Here is a 19,611-nt window from a genome sequence, read left to right as displayed (position 1 = left end):
TGGGACCAGGTAGGTCTGAAGCAATTTGATATTTTTGCATGGGCTTGAGCTTTAAGGCCTTGACTTTTGCTATAACCTCGGTTAGGTATTTACTTGTGGCCTCTAAATCGAATCCGGACCACACCGAATATGAGCATCCCAGATAATGCAGTCTGCTCTCCGGCGTACAGGCCGGTATTTTATCTCCTATCTTTTCCATACCCGAGTCTGTCAAATACCAAGAGTCCCTAGTCGGCCTAATCTGGTATGCACAACTTTTGTTAGCGGCAACAGTCATGCCCAGCGCCCCAAGCTCGTCGACCATACTGTCGAGCAGAGCCTGCGCTCTTTCAGGGTCCAGCGCAAACAAGAACAAATCATCGGCAAAGGCAAGGCAGGATACATTCTGATTATCGGGTAGTGAATAATTCGGCATACTTTCCAACCTTTTCAGTATGGGCTCCATCACCAAATTAAATAAGAGTGGCGATAGTGGGTCTCCCTGCTTGACACCACACTAAAGCTGGATTTCAACATTCCCTTCCGAATGAGAGATGGTGGTTGTAACATCTTCATAGGAGCCACATATGAGACTGACAATAGGTTGAGGAATGCCCTTTCGTTTTAGGGCTCCCGATATGGCCTCGTGTGGTACTGTGTCAAAGGCCTTCGATACATCCAATTGTATTCCTACCCCACCCCGATCCTGCTTCATTTGGCTCGTTAGTTCATGCAAGATTTGTACATTGGAGAAGCACCCCGCCTCAGTTACGAATCCCTTCTGTCGCGGGTTTATCTGAACTACTGCTCTAATACGCTCGTCCATTATTCCCCAAAACAACCGGCCCAACAAAGAGCTGATCGTGAGCGGTTTATAGTTGGTCACTTTAGTGTCATCTTTCCCCTCTTTGGAAATCAATGTGGTTCGGTTTCGTTTCCATGAAGCCGGAAGAATGCCCGACGCCAGAATCAAGTTAAATAATTCCGCCAGGATAGCGTGCTTATAAACGCCATTTAGATCTGCCTTCCTGATATTATCCGACCCTGGCGCGGAGGACTTCTTAACTCTGGCCAATCGACGCTTAACGTCCGTCGCTGTAATTGGGCCAAATCCCTCAAAACTGACCGATGGAGGCACCTCAGGATTAACTATATATATTTTTTTTATACGTTGCCCGTCACATAAAGGAGACTTTAGCCAAAGCCTGAGGAAAGGGAGTTTGGGGTCCCAAACGCGTAAAAGGCAAAGGGACGCACCGGACAATCACAAAGACGAACACAACACACAGATTGGGGACGGGTACCCTAAACGACTGCCACAGACCTCCCCCCTAGCCGATCCCCGTTCGCGGCTCCGGCGCCCCCATCCTAATCGTCGCCGTCATCCGATTCCAGCGCGTCCAATTTGTATGGCTGCCTTGGAGGACCCGTGTTGTTATCTCCCTTAGCAGCCCCTTTGTCAACCCCATAAGGAGAAGCGCGTCAGCGGACCGGGCCGACCATACGCCCCGCCATGACAATGTACAGGACGAGAATTGTATTCTGTCGGTGGCGTATCTCATCGAAAGGGCGCGTTTAAGGCTGGTGTTATTGCCATAATAGTCGCGCTTCCTCTCGTGAGCGTCGTCCAAAGATGTGGCTCCGCTGACAACCTGGGCATCTACTACCCGCACCTCTCCATTTTGCACACAAACCGCACCTCACGCCTTACCTGCTTAATAGCGTTCTCCTCACTTCCTCTGATAACACTATTACCTAGTGTTACGTCCCTGTCCTTCCTTATCTCGTATCTTGCTCTGCTCTCCGAAAGGAGCATATCCACTGGAATTGATCCAGCCACCACACATAGGGATTCCCATGAGGCTGTGCGGTATGAGGTATGCTCCTGTGATGGAGATGAGGACGCGCCGCTGCATGGCTCTTAAAATCTTGAGATCATCCCTAGTGCACAGATCCATCCATCCCGCTGCGGCATATGTAACCGTCGGTGCAAACACCCCCCTGTAAATAATGGACAGAACCCTATTTCGTAGACCCCACTGAGTCCTAGCAAGCCTACCTAACTTCTCGAAAATTGAACCTACTTTATTGCTGAGGTAATGACAGTGGGTCCTTATTCCTAGGCCTCTGTCAAAATTTACCCCAAGATACCTGACCGATTCCTTAAATTTAATCTTGGTCTTATCAATTCTGATGATAGGCGGTCTGTTTTGGAAGTTTACGACCCTTTTCTTATTTCCCCTTCTTTTCCTATCCGGGCGCTTTCCGCCTTTTCTGCCGATAGGGGCCCTTTGAATCTCGTCGCTTCTCAGTAGGATTGCCTGCTTGTGCTCCGAGATCTTAAGCTTAGTAAACCTACACCATTCCGCTATCTGGTTGGTAACTAGTTGACCTTCCACTTCCAGCCCCCTTTGCGAGTTACCGCTTACGAGGACCACGAGATCGTCTGCGTATGCGACAAAGCGATTTCCCAAACTATCTTCTAGAGTTTTCAGCAGATCATCAAACATGAGATTCCAACACGAGGGACCAAGCACTGAACCCTGTGGACATCCTCTGGTGGCCCTTTTGGATGCTTTGAAGTTGACCCCCGAAATGCTCATAGTTCGATTGCTAAAATAGCTTTGAAATACCCTATAGATATTGTTAGGGTGTAACCGAACACGTCGAGAAAATTGTAAATATCGGAATATTCTATAGAATCTTACGTTAAAGATGATAAACAGTCGCCAGGTCGATGCTTATCCCCATCTTATTCGTAAATAAAATGTGATGCCTTGAGGTAACGGCAATAGTATACGCTGACTTTCCCTTAGGTTATATCGTGGCGTGTTATTCATGCTGTCCGCGACTCGCGATGCTGGGGCTCCTAACCTCACCTGTTAAATTTTGACGGAGGTGAGCTCGCCGCTCAGGTAGTCGTTTCGCTCGGCGGATCGCGTCGGGTGGTGCTCTCTCGGGTGGCTATCGGTTCCTTGCACCTGTCGACGTATCGTGGTCGGGTAAATGAGTCATTTGTCGTTCTTTATATAAAATAATTATTACAAAATATAGCTTTTATTTAATATAACATAATATATGCGTTTCTCGCGTTTAACGTAAACTTTCTGACGCGCTCAGCGCTGGTAAACATAATTTTAAGAATATCTTTCTTTTAACATAATCAAGAGGCACGGTAGTGCCTCGCGCCAAGTGTATGCGCAGCGAGGCACCACCGTGCTTCTTTTACACGAGACGTCGTTTGCGAGAAGACCGTAGTTATCGGATCTCAATAACGACTTAATTGATTGATTTCTAAATAGGCTTAATGGATAGCTTACATCCGATTTATATAATAAAAGTGTTTTTATTTTTCCGCTATATGACTTACGAGCGGAGATATCGCGATTAGAACTTTTCGCTCAAGAGTAAATTTGGTTTAAGAAACGTAGTCATCATTATTATCGTCGTCGCCCGGCGCCTAGGACGAATGGTGGGGATTTGTACTGTTGTATCCTCCTTTATCTTTTGTGCTCACACATTTGACAACAAGGATGAACGATGCACCATGCGCCATGAAACGGAACGCACCATGTGTATCGTGATTGGTGAAGATAATCGAATCCGTGCCGCCGCGTGTCGATCGAGTGACAGTTCGAGGTTAGAGACGTGTTGACGTGTGCGAGGTTAGCGGCGAGTTAGTTTTTATTAGTGTTATGCATAATTATGCATATTACATCGTGGAGTACATCGTGGATTACATTGTAGAGGGAAAATAATCAGATAAGTTATATAGAATTTTCATTTTTAGAATAAACTATTCTGAAATAAAATTGATACTTTGTGTTATGTTTCCTTTTTTAGTTTAAAATTCCAAAGAAGCTGAAGTTGACGGAATAGCTAAAATCATTAATAACCTTACTTACAAAGCTATTAGTTCTACAATGTTACTGACAAAGCTACTAGTACTGGATAGTAATAATTTGTTACTCTTTCTTAATACTACAATGCTCACTATTTAGTTTGGATTTAAAACTTCTATATGGTAAGAAAAATTTTCATACATTCACAGATCATATTCAAAATTTTACAGTTATTGTTAATGAATTATGCTCTTGGAACATATAATCATGTGTCAGCTTGGCAAACTTGAGAAGTTTCTGTGACAGCCACGCTTTGTTCATTATTACAAGCCGGCACATGATTATATGTTGCAAGCGCTTTAAGTGAAACATGGACAAAATAGGTTTATTATCAATAATTGTAAAAAACAAACATAATTTTAAAAGTACAATTATAATTTAACTACAAATAAAAAATTTTTTTAATGTCTTTTTGAATGCATGAAGAGAATTGCATTAATTATAATAAATTGTTTCGGGATAGACAGTACTACACAATATTATTCTCCCTTCCTTCCCTCTCTCTCTCTCTCTCTCTCTCTCTCTCTCTCTCTCTCTCTCTCTTAATTTAACAATAATACTCTTTCTAGCACAATAATTATAATTTATTTATACGTATAATTTATACGTATAACAAATATGTGTAAATTGCTCACCATTACAAGCCGGCATATGATTATATGTATGTTCCAAGAGCATTAAGCGAAACACAGACAAAATAGGTTTATTACTAATAATTGTAAAAGAACAATAAACATAATTATAAAAGTATTATAATAAAGTGTTTCGGGATAGACTTTTTTTAAATTTACTACGCAGTATTATTCTCTCGCCTTCCCTCTCTCTTTCTCAAATCCTTCTAGCACACTTATTATACATTTAAATTTAAAAAATTAGAATATATTTAATATTCCAATATTATTTAAAGTAACGTTAACTTTTAAACTGATAGTATATGTATAATATTTAAGCACGTTATTACTTGTTTACAATTGGTACATTACATATTTTAATTCTTTAACACGTTAAGTCTCACACAAATTGATTGCTGCATTAATTTTATAAAAAAATTTACTAAAAAAATATATAAGTTCTTCTTAAATCTTAAAAAATAGTATATATAAAAATTTGTATATATAAAAAATTTGTTTTACATGCAACAGCAGGAGAGGAAAGGATGTTAAAGATTTTATTTAATAATAATATTTATATGTAAAAAAGTATATATTTATTTAAAATTGTCAGTTCACATATATATCACAGACGCTATATTACAAATTATAGCATTATAACTGAATGAGACTTAAAAATTAGTTATATCTAAAACTTATTAGAAATGACTTAGTGACAAAATAAAAAACTAAAAAGGAATATCAATTTTTAAGCTTAAGATAAAGTAATAAAAACTAAAGAAATATAACAAACGCTTTGTTTGGCAACGCTGTTTACAAATAATTAAAAAATAAACATAAAAAAAAACTCAAAACTTAATATTTACAGCTAATTGCACACATAAAAATAGTCACTCGTGAAAAAGGCACATCTTGTAAAATATTAAAAAATAAATTTATAAAAAAAAACTTGGCAACGCTGTTTACAAATAATTAAAAAATAAACATAAAAAAAAACTCAAAACTTAATTACAGCTAATTGCACAAAAAAAATCACTCGTGAAGAAGGCACGTGTAGGAACATCTTGTATTCGTCAGAACTGGAACAATAATAAAAAATGTTATTTATTTTGTACATGTAAAAATTATTGTAATGTGGTAGTAGCTGCGAATCAAGATTCCTTGATGATCCGCAGCTACTGTCACATGACAGTTTTTATACACGTATTATTAAAAATTACTGATGTGGTAGTGGCTGCGAATCAAGGAATTCCTTGATGATCCACAGCTACTGTCACATGACAGTTTTTGTACATGTAACAATTTCTGTGATGTGCTAGTAGCTGCGGATCAAGGAATTCCTTGATGATTCGCAGCTACTGTCACATGATAGTAATTTTTATGTTTAAAAATTACTGTGATGTAGTAGTAGCTGCGAATTAAGAAATTTCTTGATGATCCGCTGCTACTGTCACATAACAGTAATTTTTATATCCATATTACTTACCTTTTATTTATAACTTATGAAGATATTTTGTGAGCCTCTTCCACGGCCCCTTCCACTGCCTCGCCCGCGGCCTCGCCCGCGGCCTCGCCCGCGGCCTCGCTCGCGGCCTCTACCACCGCGTTGCCAGCGACGAGCTGTAAAAAGAAAAAAAAACATTAATAATAAAATTTTAATAAACTTTAATAAACATTTTATTTTATAATTTTTTTTTTACTTACGTTTTTGCTGTAGCTCTGAGGTTTGTGGCGGTGGTGGAGGCGGAGGCGGCATAAATCCTCCCCATGAGTAATATGGGTAATAATACGGCCACCACGGCAAAGTTGAAGAGGCGGACATTGTTGTTGGCTGTGGCGGCAACGGGATGGCCGACGTTGCCGGCGGTGGCGGTGGTGGGACCCATGTCGTCGGCGGCAGCCATGGTGCGGCCGATGTCGGCAGCGGTGGTGCGGCCAATGTCGTCGGCGATGTCGTCGGCATCGGTGGTGCGGCCGATGTCGTCGGCGATGTCGTCGGCATCGGTGGTGCGGCCGATGTCGTCGGCATCGGTGGTGCGGTTGATGTCGTCGGCGGCGGCGATGGGACCGATATCAACGGTGGCGGTGGCGGGGCCGTTGTATCTTTTATTAATACCGCATGCAACTTCTCAGATTGAGAAGCCTGCACATGCAGCTTCTCAATCTGAGAAGCTGCAGCGACTATAACTTCATCATCTGTGTCCATCAATTTAAAATAAATGGATTAATTTTAATATATTCTTAAATTAATTTATTTTTACGAGATATGGTATACTTACACATCAATCTCTTCAACCTGCAACCGTGCTTCGATCTCTCTATTCGCCGCCATGTTTTTCTCTTTACTGATTTGCGCTTCACTTTTGACGCTATTACGTTAAAGCCGGTATTCATAAACAGGTCTTGTATTCAAGTGTATTATCTTAAGTACTGCCTTAAGATGTTATCAACCAATCATAGAGCCATATTAGCATCCAAATGATCAACACGCGTCCAAATGAGAGCTTTGTTTTTTCAAAAAAGCAAAGCTCTTATTGGTTATCGCGTGTTAATCAATCAATGATTGCTTCGATAGCGTCAAATGGATCGCAGCCTTTATTGTTTTAAAATATTACGCTCTAGATATACTATTTTTGTGGTATCTTCATTGTTGATGAATTTATGGCTATGGTTTGTCTTCAATATTGATCATTATTGATACAGATTGTCAATATAATTGTCAATATAATTGGATTATTAAATCAAAGGTAAGAAAACATTGAAAATAATATTTTAGCAAGTATCAAGATAAATGTGTAACTATTTTCAAAGTAGACTCTCGGAATTTTACAAATTAGATAAAAGCAAATGGGCATTAAGAGTAAAACACGGTTATGTTATTCTTTATTTATATAAGGCCGAAGGCAGAAAACGAGACGTAGGTGTCGCAGTCGTAGTCGTAGGGTAAGGCCGAAGGCAGAGAACGAGACATAGGTGTCGTAGTCGTAGTCGTAGGGTAAGGCAGGGAAAAACGTAAGTCGTAAATATACTATTTTAGAGTCTAGAATAGTATTCTACGACATGTACAACTTACGTTTTTGGGCCAAAGCTTCTCTTTACCCTATGACTACGACTGCGACACCTACGTCTCGTTCTCTGCCTTCGGCCTAAGTATCTTTACGTATATAAGTACTGTGTTTTCAATCTCAATCTTTGTTTGCCTCTATCTAATGTTTACATTGTCATAATTGAAATAAATTGGAAAAATATTACAATAATATTTTTATTTTTAAACAGAGCGTCTCGACTGATTTCCTAAATCTCGGAAACGGCTTTAAATACGAAAAAATGTTTGAGATGAAAGTTCTAGGTAGGATATTATGGAAAAAAATGAATTTGACTTTGATGTTGTCAAGGTTAGGAGGATGCCAAGGTCAGGAGGCTGCTAAAGACAGGAGGATTGTCAACGTTACTCAAAGTCAAGTTTACATGTTTATCATGTTTAAAGCTGTTTCTGAGTTTTGGGTCAGACCATAGACATAGTAAGTATAGACCGAGCATTTATTATATAAGCGTGATGCATACGAAAAGAAAGACAAAAAGATATAAGATGAGTTTCTTTCTCTCTCTTACATTATCGTTTCTTTCTCTCTCTTACTCATCTTATATCTTTTGTCTTTTTTCGTATGCATTAACGCTTATACAGTGGATGCTCGGTTTATACTTACTATTAGCGTTTTCGATTTGCTGACTCGATCTGACTCCTAGTTAATGGTTTGTTCTTTTTCACTGCAAAATAGTGATAAACTGTGCAAGAAATGAAGATAAAAGGAACAGACCATTGACCCGGAGTCGGGTCGAGTCATCAAATCAAAAACGCTATATGTCTATGAATCAGACTTTTGAGACGCTATGTTAAGCCTTGTTTACAATAACCGTAGTGATAAGGTCGTTGTAATTTGCGACAGCTAATGAGTATAAAGGCTACCTACAATTGCGTAAACGTAGTTGTAAACGTAAAATTATAAAAAACTGATCAATCACAAATATTTATTTCTTTCGTGATCGAAGAATAATCAATTGTGATTAGTTGATTTTTTATTTACAACTACGTTTACACAATTGTTGAATCGCCTTTAAATTTTTATGTTGCAATGAGCTTACAACTTCACTACTACGGCTATTGCAGATAAAGCTTCATATGTAATAATTATTTTTTTTATGTGTATTTTAGTCACATAGATACTTAGTGTTTATTGGTTTAAAGAAGAGAGGTAAGGCTTTTTTTTACTTTCTACTACGTTATACTTTTTTTATATTAAGAGACTGCTGTGCGTCTATAAAAACCGGCTGCTTTGCGCCAATAAGAAAAGGCTACTGTGTGCCTATAAAAACCGGCTGCTTTGCGCCAATAAGAAAAGGCTACTGTGCACCTATAAAAACCGGCTGCTTTGCGCCAATAAGAAAAGGCTACGTTGCGCCTATAAAAACCGGCTGCTTTGCGCCAATAAGAAAAGGCTACTGTGCGCCTATAAAAACCGGCTGCTTTGCGCCAATAAGAAAAGGCTACGTTGCGCCTATAAAAACCGGCTGCTTTGCGCCAATAAGAAAAGGCAATTGTGCGCCTATAAAAACCGGCTGTTTTGCGCCAATAAGAAAAGGCTACTGTGCGCCTATAAAAACCGGCTGCTTTGCGCCAATAAAAAAAGATTGCTGTGCGCCAATAAGAAAAGCCTACTGTGCGCCTATAAAAACCGGCTGCTTTGCGCCAATAAGAAAAGGCTGCTGTGCGTCTATAAAAAAAGGCTGCTGTGTGTTTACATAAATACGGTTGCTGTGCACCTACAAAAAACGGCTGCTGTGCGCCAATGCAAAATTGTTCTGTTTATTATATAATATTATTATTTTACATAAAAATGTCTATAAAAACAAAACAAGTAACGCTTTCGTTAGAAGAAAAAAATATTATTGTTCAAGGTGGATGGTTAGAAGATATACACATGCAGCATTTTAATCATCTTTTAAAAAGTAATTCAAGTTATAAACCCGTTAGTACGTTGCAAACTTATATTCCTGATACAATACCGTCTATGTCAGAAAATGAAAAACATATACAGATTTTACATAGTTCTGATTTTGATTTAGATACTTATGAACCTAGTTCGTTAAATTTATATAAGTTACGTGAGCTATTGAATGCAAATGGACATTGGGTGTGCTGTTACTATGATAGAAAAGACATATATATTTTTGATTCGTTTAATAAAAAGAAGTTGCACAAACGTTATGAACAAGTTTTAAGACGATTATTTCCATTTTATCCATTTGATAAAAAGCCTGTAATATTTCCTACTGTGCAACAACAACTAAACTGTAGCGATTGTGGTGTTTTTGCAATAGCTTTTGCTACTTCGTTATTATTTAACATTAAACCCGAAAAAGTAAGATACGATGTTAGTAAAATGCGCTCGCATTTATTAAACCTTTTTCAGTTTAATAAGATTGAGCACTTTCCTCAAGATTTACAGTATGGTGTGCCTCAGAGTGTTTCCATTAGCGATAATAAGAGCAAAAGAGGCTGAAGCGTTTCGTTTACGTGCAAAGCCTCAAAGTAAAAAAACGCAATCACAAAAATTAAATAAACACAAAATTTGCAATTCTCAACAAACTAAGAAAGAATTATCAAGCATACCAATATCAAAACATATTGAGCAGTTTAATAAATCTCAAAATGAATCGTGTGTAGAAAATATCAATTGTAAAAACAAAGATAAAAATAACGTGAAAATTTAAAACATAAACAATGATATAGAAAATAAATTTCCTAATAATCATCTGCAAAATGAAAACTGTTGTGAGCGTTTGCTCGTTTCGGGAATTCTTTCCCGTCGGTAGTTGGGATCGTTCTGCCTGAAGGGTTGGGACCCAAAAGGTGTAGGTTCGGCTCGGTGTATAGGAGAAAAGAAGACGCTTCTTACGTGCTTGTTCGTTGTCTTTATTTCTGTTTCTTGCGCTTACAATCAGCTGTGATGGTGTTAGGTATCACTCGCGATAAGGTGTATAGTACGCGACGCGGCTCGGACGTTGTTATGTTTTCTCTCCGGCTCGGTCACGGCGTGGTCGCGTTTATATATTATGATATCTGGCGCAATTTCGGGGGCCAGTGACCGGGCGTCGGTAGCTTCCGCGAGGCTAAGCGTTTCGACATCGGAACGCGGTAGCCTTGCGGTTTGATTTTGCAGCGTAGGACCTATTTCTAGGGCGATACGAACTGCTTCCGAACGCGCTGTTGTAATCTCACGGAAGTTACTCGGGACTTCCGTGAGCGCGGCGGATTCTTGTGCGTCTTTCGAAAGAGGTGCTTCTTGCAACGTCTTTCAAAAGATGCGTGTCGCAATTTTAATAGATATAGTTGTAATCGGCTTACAACAAAACAATTTTAAAGTCAAATATGTTAATGAAGAGAAATGTCAACGAGAAATGACGTTGTCATCAGAACAGAAAAGTATTATTGCTCAAAATGAATGGTTAAATGATTTGCATATGGATCATTTTAATTATCTTTTAGAAAAGTATTCAGCTTATAGACCTGTTGGAACATGGCGAGTACAAACAATAGATAGAGTACAACCAATACCAACCAATAAAAAACATATACAGATATTACCTGTTACCAGATTGGGACTACATTGGACATGTTGTTATTATGATACAAAGGATATATATATTTATGATTCTTTTAATACAAAAATGTTAAGTGACTGTCAAAAACAATTTTTGGACAAATTATTTCCAACATATGATTTTATTAAGTGTCCTGTAAAATTTCCTTTTGTGCAAGAACAACCAAATACGCATGATTGTGGTGTTTTTGCCATAGCATTTGCTGTTTCGCTATTTTTTAAAATTAAACCGAAAATGTAAGATACGACGTTAGCGTATCTTACATTTACGGTTTAATTTTAAAAAATAGCGAAACAGCAAATGTAACTTAATGCGTTCGCATTTAATACAAATGTTTGAATTCAATAAAATTGAGCACTTTCCTGTAAAATTAAATCAATATCAAGAAAATAATGATTCTCGGCAAACTAAGGAAAAATTAAATAATGATTTAATAAAAACGCAAAGTTTAAAAAAAAAAGTACAATCAATAATAAATGATATTGTAGCGTGCGCGCCGCGGAAATGAAAGACACTTTTTATAATGTAAAACCAAGCAGCTTTATTCACACGTCCGACAAGGCTCGAGACCGAGATTCAACTCGTTGTTTACACGCGTTGTCAAGCGCTCGTCAGCTGACAACGCTCGGTCAGGAAATCAATAGTATTGATCCGTCTTCGAACAGCTGAGTCGCGGTCGCGGAGTATACCGGGCGACGCACGCAACAATATTTATGTTGAAAAGATTGATAAAGGATTAGAAAGTGAATTGTATATTGAAAATATTTATCATGAGATGAATAATACTATTGATAATAATGTATGTAGTGATAATAAGCAAGAACAAATAAACATTCAAGATACAAATGCAGAAAATGAAAATAAATATTCGAAATATAATTTTGAATTAGGGCATATTAATAAAAATAAACAACATCAGCAAGAAAACAATAAACATAGTAACGACCAAGCGTGTTATGGTGAAAAAATAGAAAGTTATCGTGTTAAAAAGCGGCTCCGATATCAAAAGGATTTAGACACTAATCGTGCTAAAAAACGAAGACTATATCAACAGGATTTAGAGAATAATCGTGCTAAAAAGCGATGTCAATATGAACGGGATTTAGAAAATAATCGCGTTAAACAGCTACAACGATACAAACGAGATTTACAAAATAATCGTGCTAAACAGCTACAACGATACAAACAAGACTCACAAAATAATCGCGCTAAACAAGTACAACGATACAAACGAAACTTACAAAATAATCGCGCTAAACAAGTACAACGATACAAACGAGACTTACAAAATAATCGCGCTAAAAAACTAGAACGTTATAAAAAAGATTTAAAAAATAATCGTATTAAAAAACGATGTTATTACAAAAAGACTTTAGAAAAACAACATGCACAAAAACGAATACGTTATTTTATCAATTCTGAGCGTGAACGAGAAAGACAAAAAGAATTATATTTGATCGTAAGTGGCTTTACAATAAGCGATTTTATCAGAAAAGAAAATCTGAATCCATACTTGCAGAAAAAAATTGCAATATTGCGAAAAATATTAATAAAAAATATGCAAAATTTCGATCTACAAATTTTTTAAAAATTCGTGGGTTTTTTGACACATTTGTTAAAAATATATTAGAAAAACAAAAAATTACAGATTGTAGTAAAAATTATATAAAAGAACGATTGAAAGCAGAACAAATTGTACGCTGGTGTTTCAATATTAGAGACAATTATATCCGTAACATTTGTAATAAGTTAACTCTGCTTAAAAATAAATCAGAAACATGTTTGACTGTTGCTGCAGAATATTCTACAATTGATGATAAATTAAATGCATTGTGTGGTGTATCTCGACATACAGCTTCGTCTGAGAATTATTTCACTGATTCCGTATATCATAATATAACTTCATCCGAAGTCAATATAAGTGAACCTTTAATATTAAATACAAGAGAACAAATTGTTAATGTGTTACCTTTGATAAAAGCACGAGCAAAAAAATCGTGGTCGTGCAGTATTTTATGTAAAGTTAAGAATCCGTTTCTAATTGATTGATATCAAAAATTCCTACAAGCTATAAATAAATGTACTTTGAAAAACGTACCGGAATTAATACAAAAAATTTATGAATGCACTGTCACAATTTTTGATATAAAATTAGGTAATGCTAAGAAGGGCCATGCACATAGTTGTTATATTGATTTAAATCTTTGTAAAGTTATGTCTATTCCAATGCAATTATTATCACCTCATTTCCCAAAAGTAAGAAATATTAGACGTTTGCTTTATCAACTTTACAGCTTTTATAAAAAAATGTTAGAGCTAGATGAAGCATTAATTTCTAGTGAGGTTGATAAATTAAAACAAATTATAACTTCAGTACAAGAGAAAGCAGATATGTATAAGCATCAGCAAACTGATACAATTTTGAGTGATGATATTATTTCTAAATATCATAATGCGTTTATAGCTTTGAAAAAACGTTCATTGGACACACGGCGGTATATTTGTGTGTCATGTGAGAGACTTTGTTATAAGAAGAATGTTTCTAAAATTAGTAAACTTTAGACACGTAGAAAACACCCAATTTGGAAAGATTTAATTGCATACGTAGAGCAACAAAATATTAATCCGCAATATATATGTCATTATTGTGATAAAAAATTTCGTAGCGGTTTGTTGCCTGCTTATTGCATTTTAAATAATCTCTTTGCTAATGATGTACCGGAGGTAATATCGTCTCTTAATCAATTTGAGAAAATGCTTATACAGAGAGCTAAAGCTTTTCAAACTGTAGTTAAAATGGGAACAGTTTTTAATAAAAAAATTCCTGAGAGACAAAAAATACAAAAAGTTAAAGGTACAACTTTTCATTTACCATTTCCCTTACAGGAGACTTTTGATAAATTATGTTCTAAAACTGATCCAATAAATTTAAATCATGAACTATGTATTTTGGTAAGAAATATTCCAACCAAATCAAAAATCATCTGAGAAAATTTAGTGGATCTTAAAAAAATATATGAAGCTTTAAAATGGTTAAAAATTAATAATTTCTTATATTCTGGTATTGTATTGCCTAATACGCACAATAAATTAAATTTAGGAAATCTTAATAATGCAGAATTTTATATTCAAGAAACAGAAAATAATACAGAAGTTTTATTTAATGAAGAATGTAAACCGTCAAATAATTCAGATTTAAAAATGCAGGAGATAACAGATCACATGGAAGTTACATTGCATCAGCGTGAGACTATGTTAACTCAAAAAGATGAAAGTGACAGTTATTATGAGCAATATACTATATATCCATTGTATGAAAAAAAAGAAAATAAAACTGCGACTGCTTTGTATCAAATGTTAAAAATTCAAGATTCATCTTTGGATAATCACGAAAAGAATTTGGATTTGATGTGTTTTCCAGATTTATATCCATTTGGTTCGAATGGACAATATGATGAAAAAAGACCGGTCAAACTTCAAGAGCATGAATTTATTAAATGTCGTTTAACGTCTAGACATCCACAATTTAGATTAAATCAACAATATTTATTCTATTTGTTAAATAAAGCAAATATTCGTCAGTTAAGTCGTGGAATTTATCATAAAATGAATATAACTGATCCACGAAGTCGTTACATAGCTGCAGGATACTTAGATGCTATGTCTAAAGTTGCGTTGGAATCCAATTTAAATACTATATTTTCTTTACTTCGAAATACTGAGCAATATTGGCGTCAACCAAGAAATGATTTAGATTGTATGACCCGACATTATGGACCTGCAACATGGTTTATAAGTCCTAGTGAATGGTTATGGGATGATTTAGGTGATTATATTCGTGAAGTTAATGGATGGCAAAACTTTTTGTTGAGTACCAGTGAACTTGTTGCTAAAGATCCTGTGTCAACGTCGAGATTTCTTGATAATAAATTTCGAGTAATGATAAATTTTATTTGTTCCAAAGATTGTCCAATTGGTGAAGTAACACACTATTTTTGGCGACGAGAATATCAAAGTAGAGGCCTACAACATTTTCACTTGTTAATTTGGATTAAAGATGCACCGATTTTCGGTGAATCCTCTACAGAAGAAGTTTCTAAATTTATTTTAAAATACATAACCTGCAAAAAGCCAGATAAAAATATTTCGCCATTATTGTACAGACGTGTTACTACGCATCAACGACATAAACATAATGATTATTGTCTTCGTAATAAAAAAGTAGGACGTAAAGTTATTCGTTGTTGTCGTTTTGGATTTCCTCGTCCCGTTACTGAAACACTGCGTATAAGAGATGTAGCAACTTCGATAGCAGGCAGAAAACAATTAAAACATCAAAGCAGATTGTATGATCTTCCTCGAACGGCTGATGAAGTTGATATTAATGATTACAATTCTGCTCTTCTTACTGCATGGGAAGGAAATATGGATATACAATATATTGGTGAAAAGTCAACAGTGCTTACATGGCATGTTACTAAATATGTGAATAAACCAGGGAAAAGTGAGTTGTCGGACTTTGATCTTGAGAGTTTTAAGAATAATAAAAGCAAGTCATTGGCAAGTGTTCTTTGGAATTTTGGTTTACGATCCTTAACTAATAGAGAATGTGAAGCTCTTGAAGCTGCTGATACATTGTTAAGTATCGCTTTATATGGGACTGATCGCAATACAACTATTAAATGGTTAAACGTTAATCGCATACGACAGAGGAAATTAAAAAGTCGTAAAAAAATTGAAACTCTTGATGGTGAATCTACAGATATATTTTGTCCATCTGTAATAGATGATTATTATCCAAATAGACCGCAAGAATTGGAGTCTGTGTCTCTTTATGAATTCGTACAATGGTATGATATCACGACGATCGAACCACGAAGTAACAATATTGAATATTATAAAATAAATAATAGTCATTATCTTAAATGACGACAACGCGCATGTCTTATTAATCTATAAGTACAATGTTGAAACACGACCAGAAGATTATTTCTTTTCCTTATTGCTTATGTTTAAACCATGGCGAAATTTAGAAGAACTTAGAGATGGTTGTGATACTTACGCACAAGCATTTGAAAAAGAAAAATTACATCTTACGGAAGCACGGCAATATCACGAAAAGGTACAAGAATTGCAAAAAGCATTTGAAAATGCAAAAGAGTTAATTCGACAAGAAGATGAAAAATTACAAAAAAATGTGTCTCAGGATGATCCTGATAATCCGATAGGTATTCAAAATATAGAAGCAGGTGAAGCGATGCAAGATTTTAAAGATTTTGGTGATAAAATAGAGAAAATTGATGATTCTGTAATGATAGCGAAATTAAATTTGGATCAAAAAAGAGAATTTGGTAGAGTTATTAATACTGTAAAGTCGGACAATTCAATATTACGATTATATGTTAGTGGAGAAGGTGGAACTGGAAAAAGTTTCTTAATTAAAACAATTAAATGTTGGATAAAACAAAATCTTAACAAAGATACTGCCCTAGCGGCACCTACTGGTATAACAGCGTTTAATATTGAAGGTTTGACAGTTCACAGATTGCTCCAATTATCTGTTGAACACGGTCAGACTTCAAAGTATAAACCATTGTCTAATCATGTTTTGAAAGTTTTACGCGCAGAGCTCAAAGATGTTCTTTTTGTAATTGATGAAGTGTCAATGATATCGAATTTGACTTTAATGTATATACATCTTCGATTGAGTGAAATATTTGATACTAATGACACCGAAGAGGGTTGGTTTGGTCGAAAACACATTCTTTTATTTGGCGATTTGCTTCAATTACTTCCTGTACGTGAGGATCCTGTTTTTGTACAATTATCTAATGATAAAATTAAGACATGCGTTGGTTCTTTAATTACCGTTAATTTGTGGACTACATTATTTTATTATGATGAATTGACAATTAATATGCATCAGCAAGAGGATGATACTTATCGACAATTGTTGTCAAGAATTCGTATTGGTTCATTGACAAAGTCTGATTATGCCGATCTTGAAAGTAGAAAAATATCTTTTAAGGGTAATTCTGTGGAATCTAGATTAAAGGAAATATGTGATTTTATGGACAATTTACCATCGGACATTGTTTGTTTATTGCCTATTCGTGATATGTGTGAAGTTCTTAATGCAGCTATGTTAAATCGCATTGCTTCGAAAGAGATATTACTAATTGCCGAAGATACAATCAACTGTAATTCGTATGTAAAAAAGAAAGTATTAAGAGTATTATCGAATAATGAGGATGATAATTCTAAAACTGCTGGACTTTCAAAAGAAATTGTAATTAAAATTGGAGCAAAAGTTATGATAAGGCGTAATATTGATGCTACTTTGGGTCTTGTAAATGGTACTATAGCTACAGTAGTTTCAGTTATACAAGATACGTCTACCGATTATGTAAAAAAAATCAAACTTCTTTTGCCATCAGGATCAGAATATTTAATTGAAAGGGTGAGCGTCAAATTTGAAGTGGTGGATAACGCATTTGTTATCAGAAAACAATTTCCACTGTGTGTGAGTTATGGAATAACCATTCATAAATGTCAAGGATTGAGCTTACAAAGTGCTGTTATGGATGTAGGCAACTCTATATTTAATTGCGGTCAAGTTTACGTTGCACTGTCACGAGTAACGTCTCTGAAAGGGTTGCATTTGATTAACTTTGATCCTTCTTCAGTAACAGCTGATAGAAAAGCTATCGATGAATATAATCGGCTAAGATATAAGTACAAACCAGAAGTAGAAACAATTCCTATTTTAAAAGAACGTCACTGTAAAGTAAAAGATATTCCATGGACGTTGTCAAAAGTAATCGCTTCTGTTCAGGAGAATGGTCAAAATCAAACATTACAAATAAATACTACTTGGATTTTACGTGGTTTTCAAAATATAGACAATGTATCATGTTACGCTAATGCAGTTATACAATGTCTATTGCATTTGGGTGCCGTTAGAAAGCAACTGTTTAATTGTGACAAATCAAATGTTTTACGTATGTTAATGCATTGAATATGGAATGCGTAATTTGAATACACATGAGGTTCGACAATACTTAGGAGAATTATTTTTAATGAACGTAAAACGAGATGCACTTGAGTTTTTCACAATTTTGTGTACAAATTATGACGGTATAAGACAATCAGTAGAGCATCAAATAACTTCTACTATTCGATGTAATTCTTGTCACATTACAAAAACAATCAATTATAATAATTTAGTTATTTCAAAATCTATTAACAATTTAAAAAAAAGAGCTATAATCTTAACGATTTATTATATGTTACATTTTCACATTGGTGTCAATCAGATAATGGGTCATGTGAACATTGTACAGGAAATAATATATTGTTTAAAAATGAACTTACATTGACGAACGATATAATTATTATTCATTTAGCATTATTTTCATTTCAAGAAGGTAAAGTAGTGAAAGCAATGCGTAATTTTAATATATCTTCTATTCCTACGACTGAAATATTAATAGCTGGACAATCGTATAAAGTAATGAATGCTATATTTCATAGTGGTTCATGTATTGAAGAAGGACATTATATGTATATGTAAAGAAGGATCATCTAATACTTGGATTGAAATTGATGATGCGCTAATTAAAAAAAACCGCTGGCCCAGAGGTGCTAAAGATCTTTATGTACTTTTCTTACAAAAAGTTGATAAAAATAAAAAATAATCACAAATTGAAAAATTACATAAACTCTAATTGATCTGGTTATGACATTTATTAAGCAAAATAATAGGTAAAGATGAGGATGAACGTTTTCTTATTAAATATATATGCTCAAAAATAAATTCTTGTATAAAATAATTAATTTAACATTATAATATGTATGTCATAATAAATTATTTTATAATTTTTAAAAAGCAAAAAATTTATCCTTTTTACAAAAGCAATAATACAAAGAAAATGCGATTACTAAAATTTGTGTACGAATTAGATCACCTACTTATTATTTTTTATTACAATACTTTGGCTGAGATTCGTAATTTGAGCTTCCATTAAGCCCATATCAAACTGGAGATTGAAATTGAAATGGAATTGAAATGTAAACAGAAAAACAAAACCAATATACCTTTGTTTTGATTTGTTAAATTTTCATGCAATCTCAATCTCAATCTTTAATTTGATACGAATTTTAAATTGTTTTAAGTTTCCATATATATTATAATAAAAAGAAATGAGATAACTGATACTACAAAATGAGTGAAATCCCAACAAAATTACCTTTTTAAAAAAAAGGTACAAAAAAGCGCCAAGTATACGCGCGCGAGGAACGTCCTCAAAAATGTATTTTTGTACAAAACAACTTAGATTTAACATTATAAAAGGCAATTTTTGGCGATCGTTTGGTACATATATCATCAAACTGTACCAGAACTAACAAGATAAGTTTACTTATATCTCATTGGTTCTGGTATAGTTTGGTACGCT

The sequence above is a fragment of the Monomorium pharaonis genome, chromosome 3 (assembly GCF_013373865.1).
Source record: "Monomorium pharaonis isolate MP-MQ-018 chromosome 3, ASM1337386v2, whole genome shotgun sequence".
Taxonomy (NCBI): Eukaryota; Metazoa; Arthropoda; class Insecta; order Hymenoptera; family Formicidae; genus Monomorium; species Monomorium pharaonis.
The sequence above is the reverse complement of the archived record's forward strand: the minus strand, read 5'-3'. Positions refer to the sequence as shown.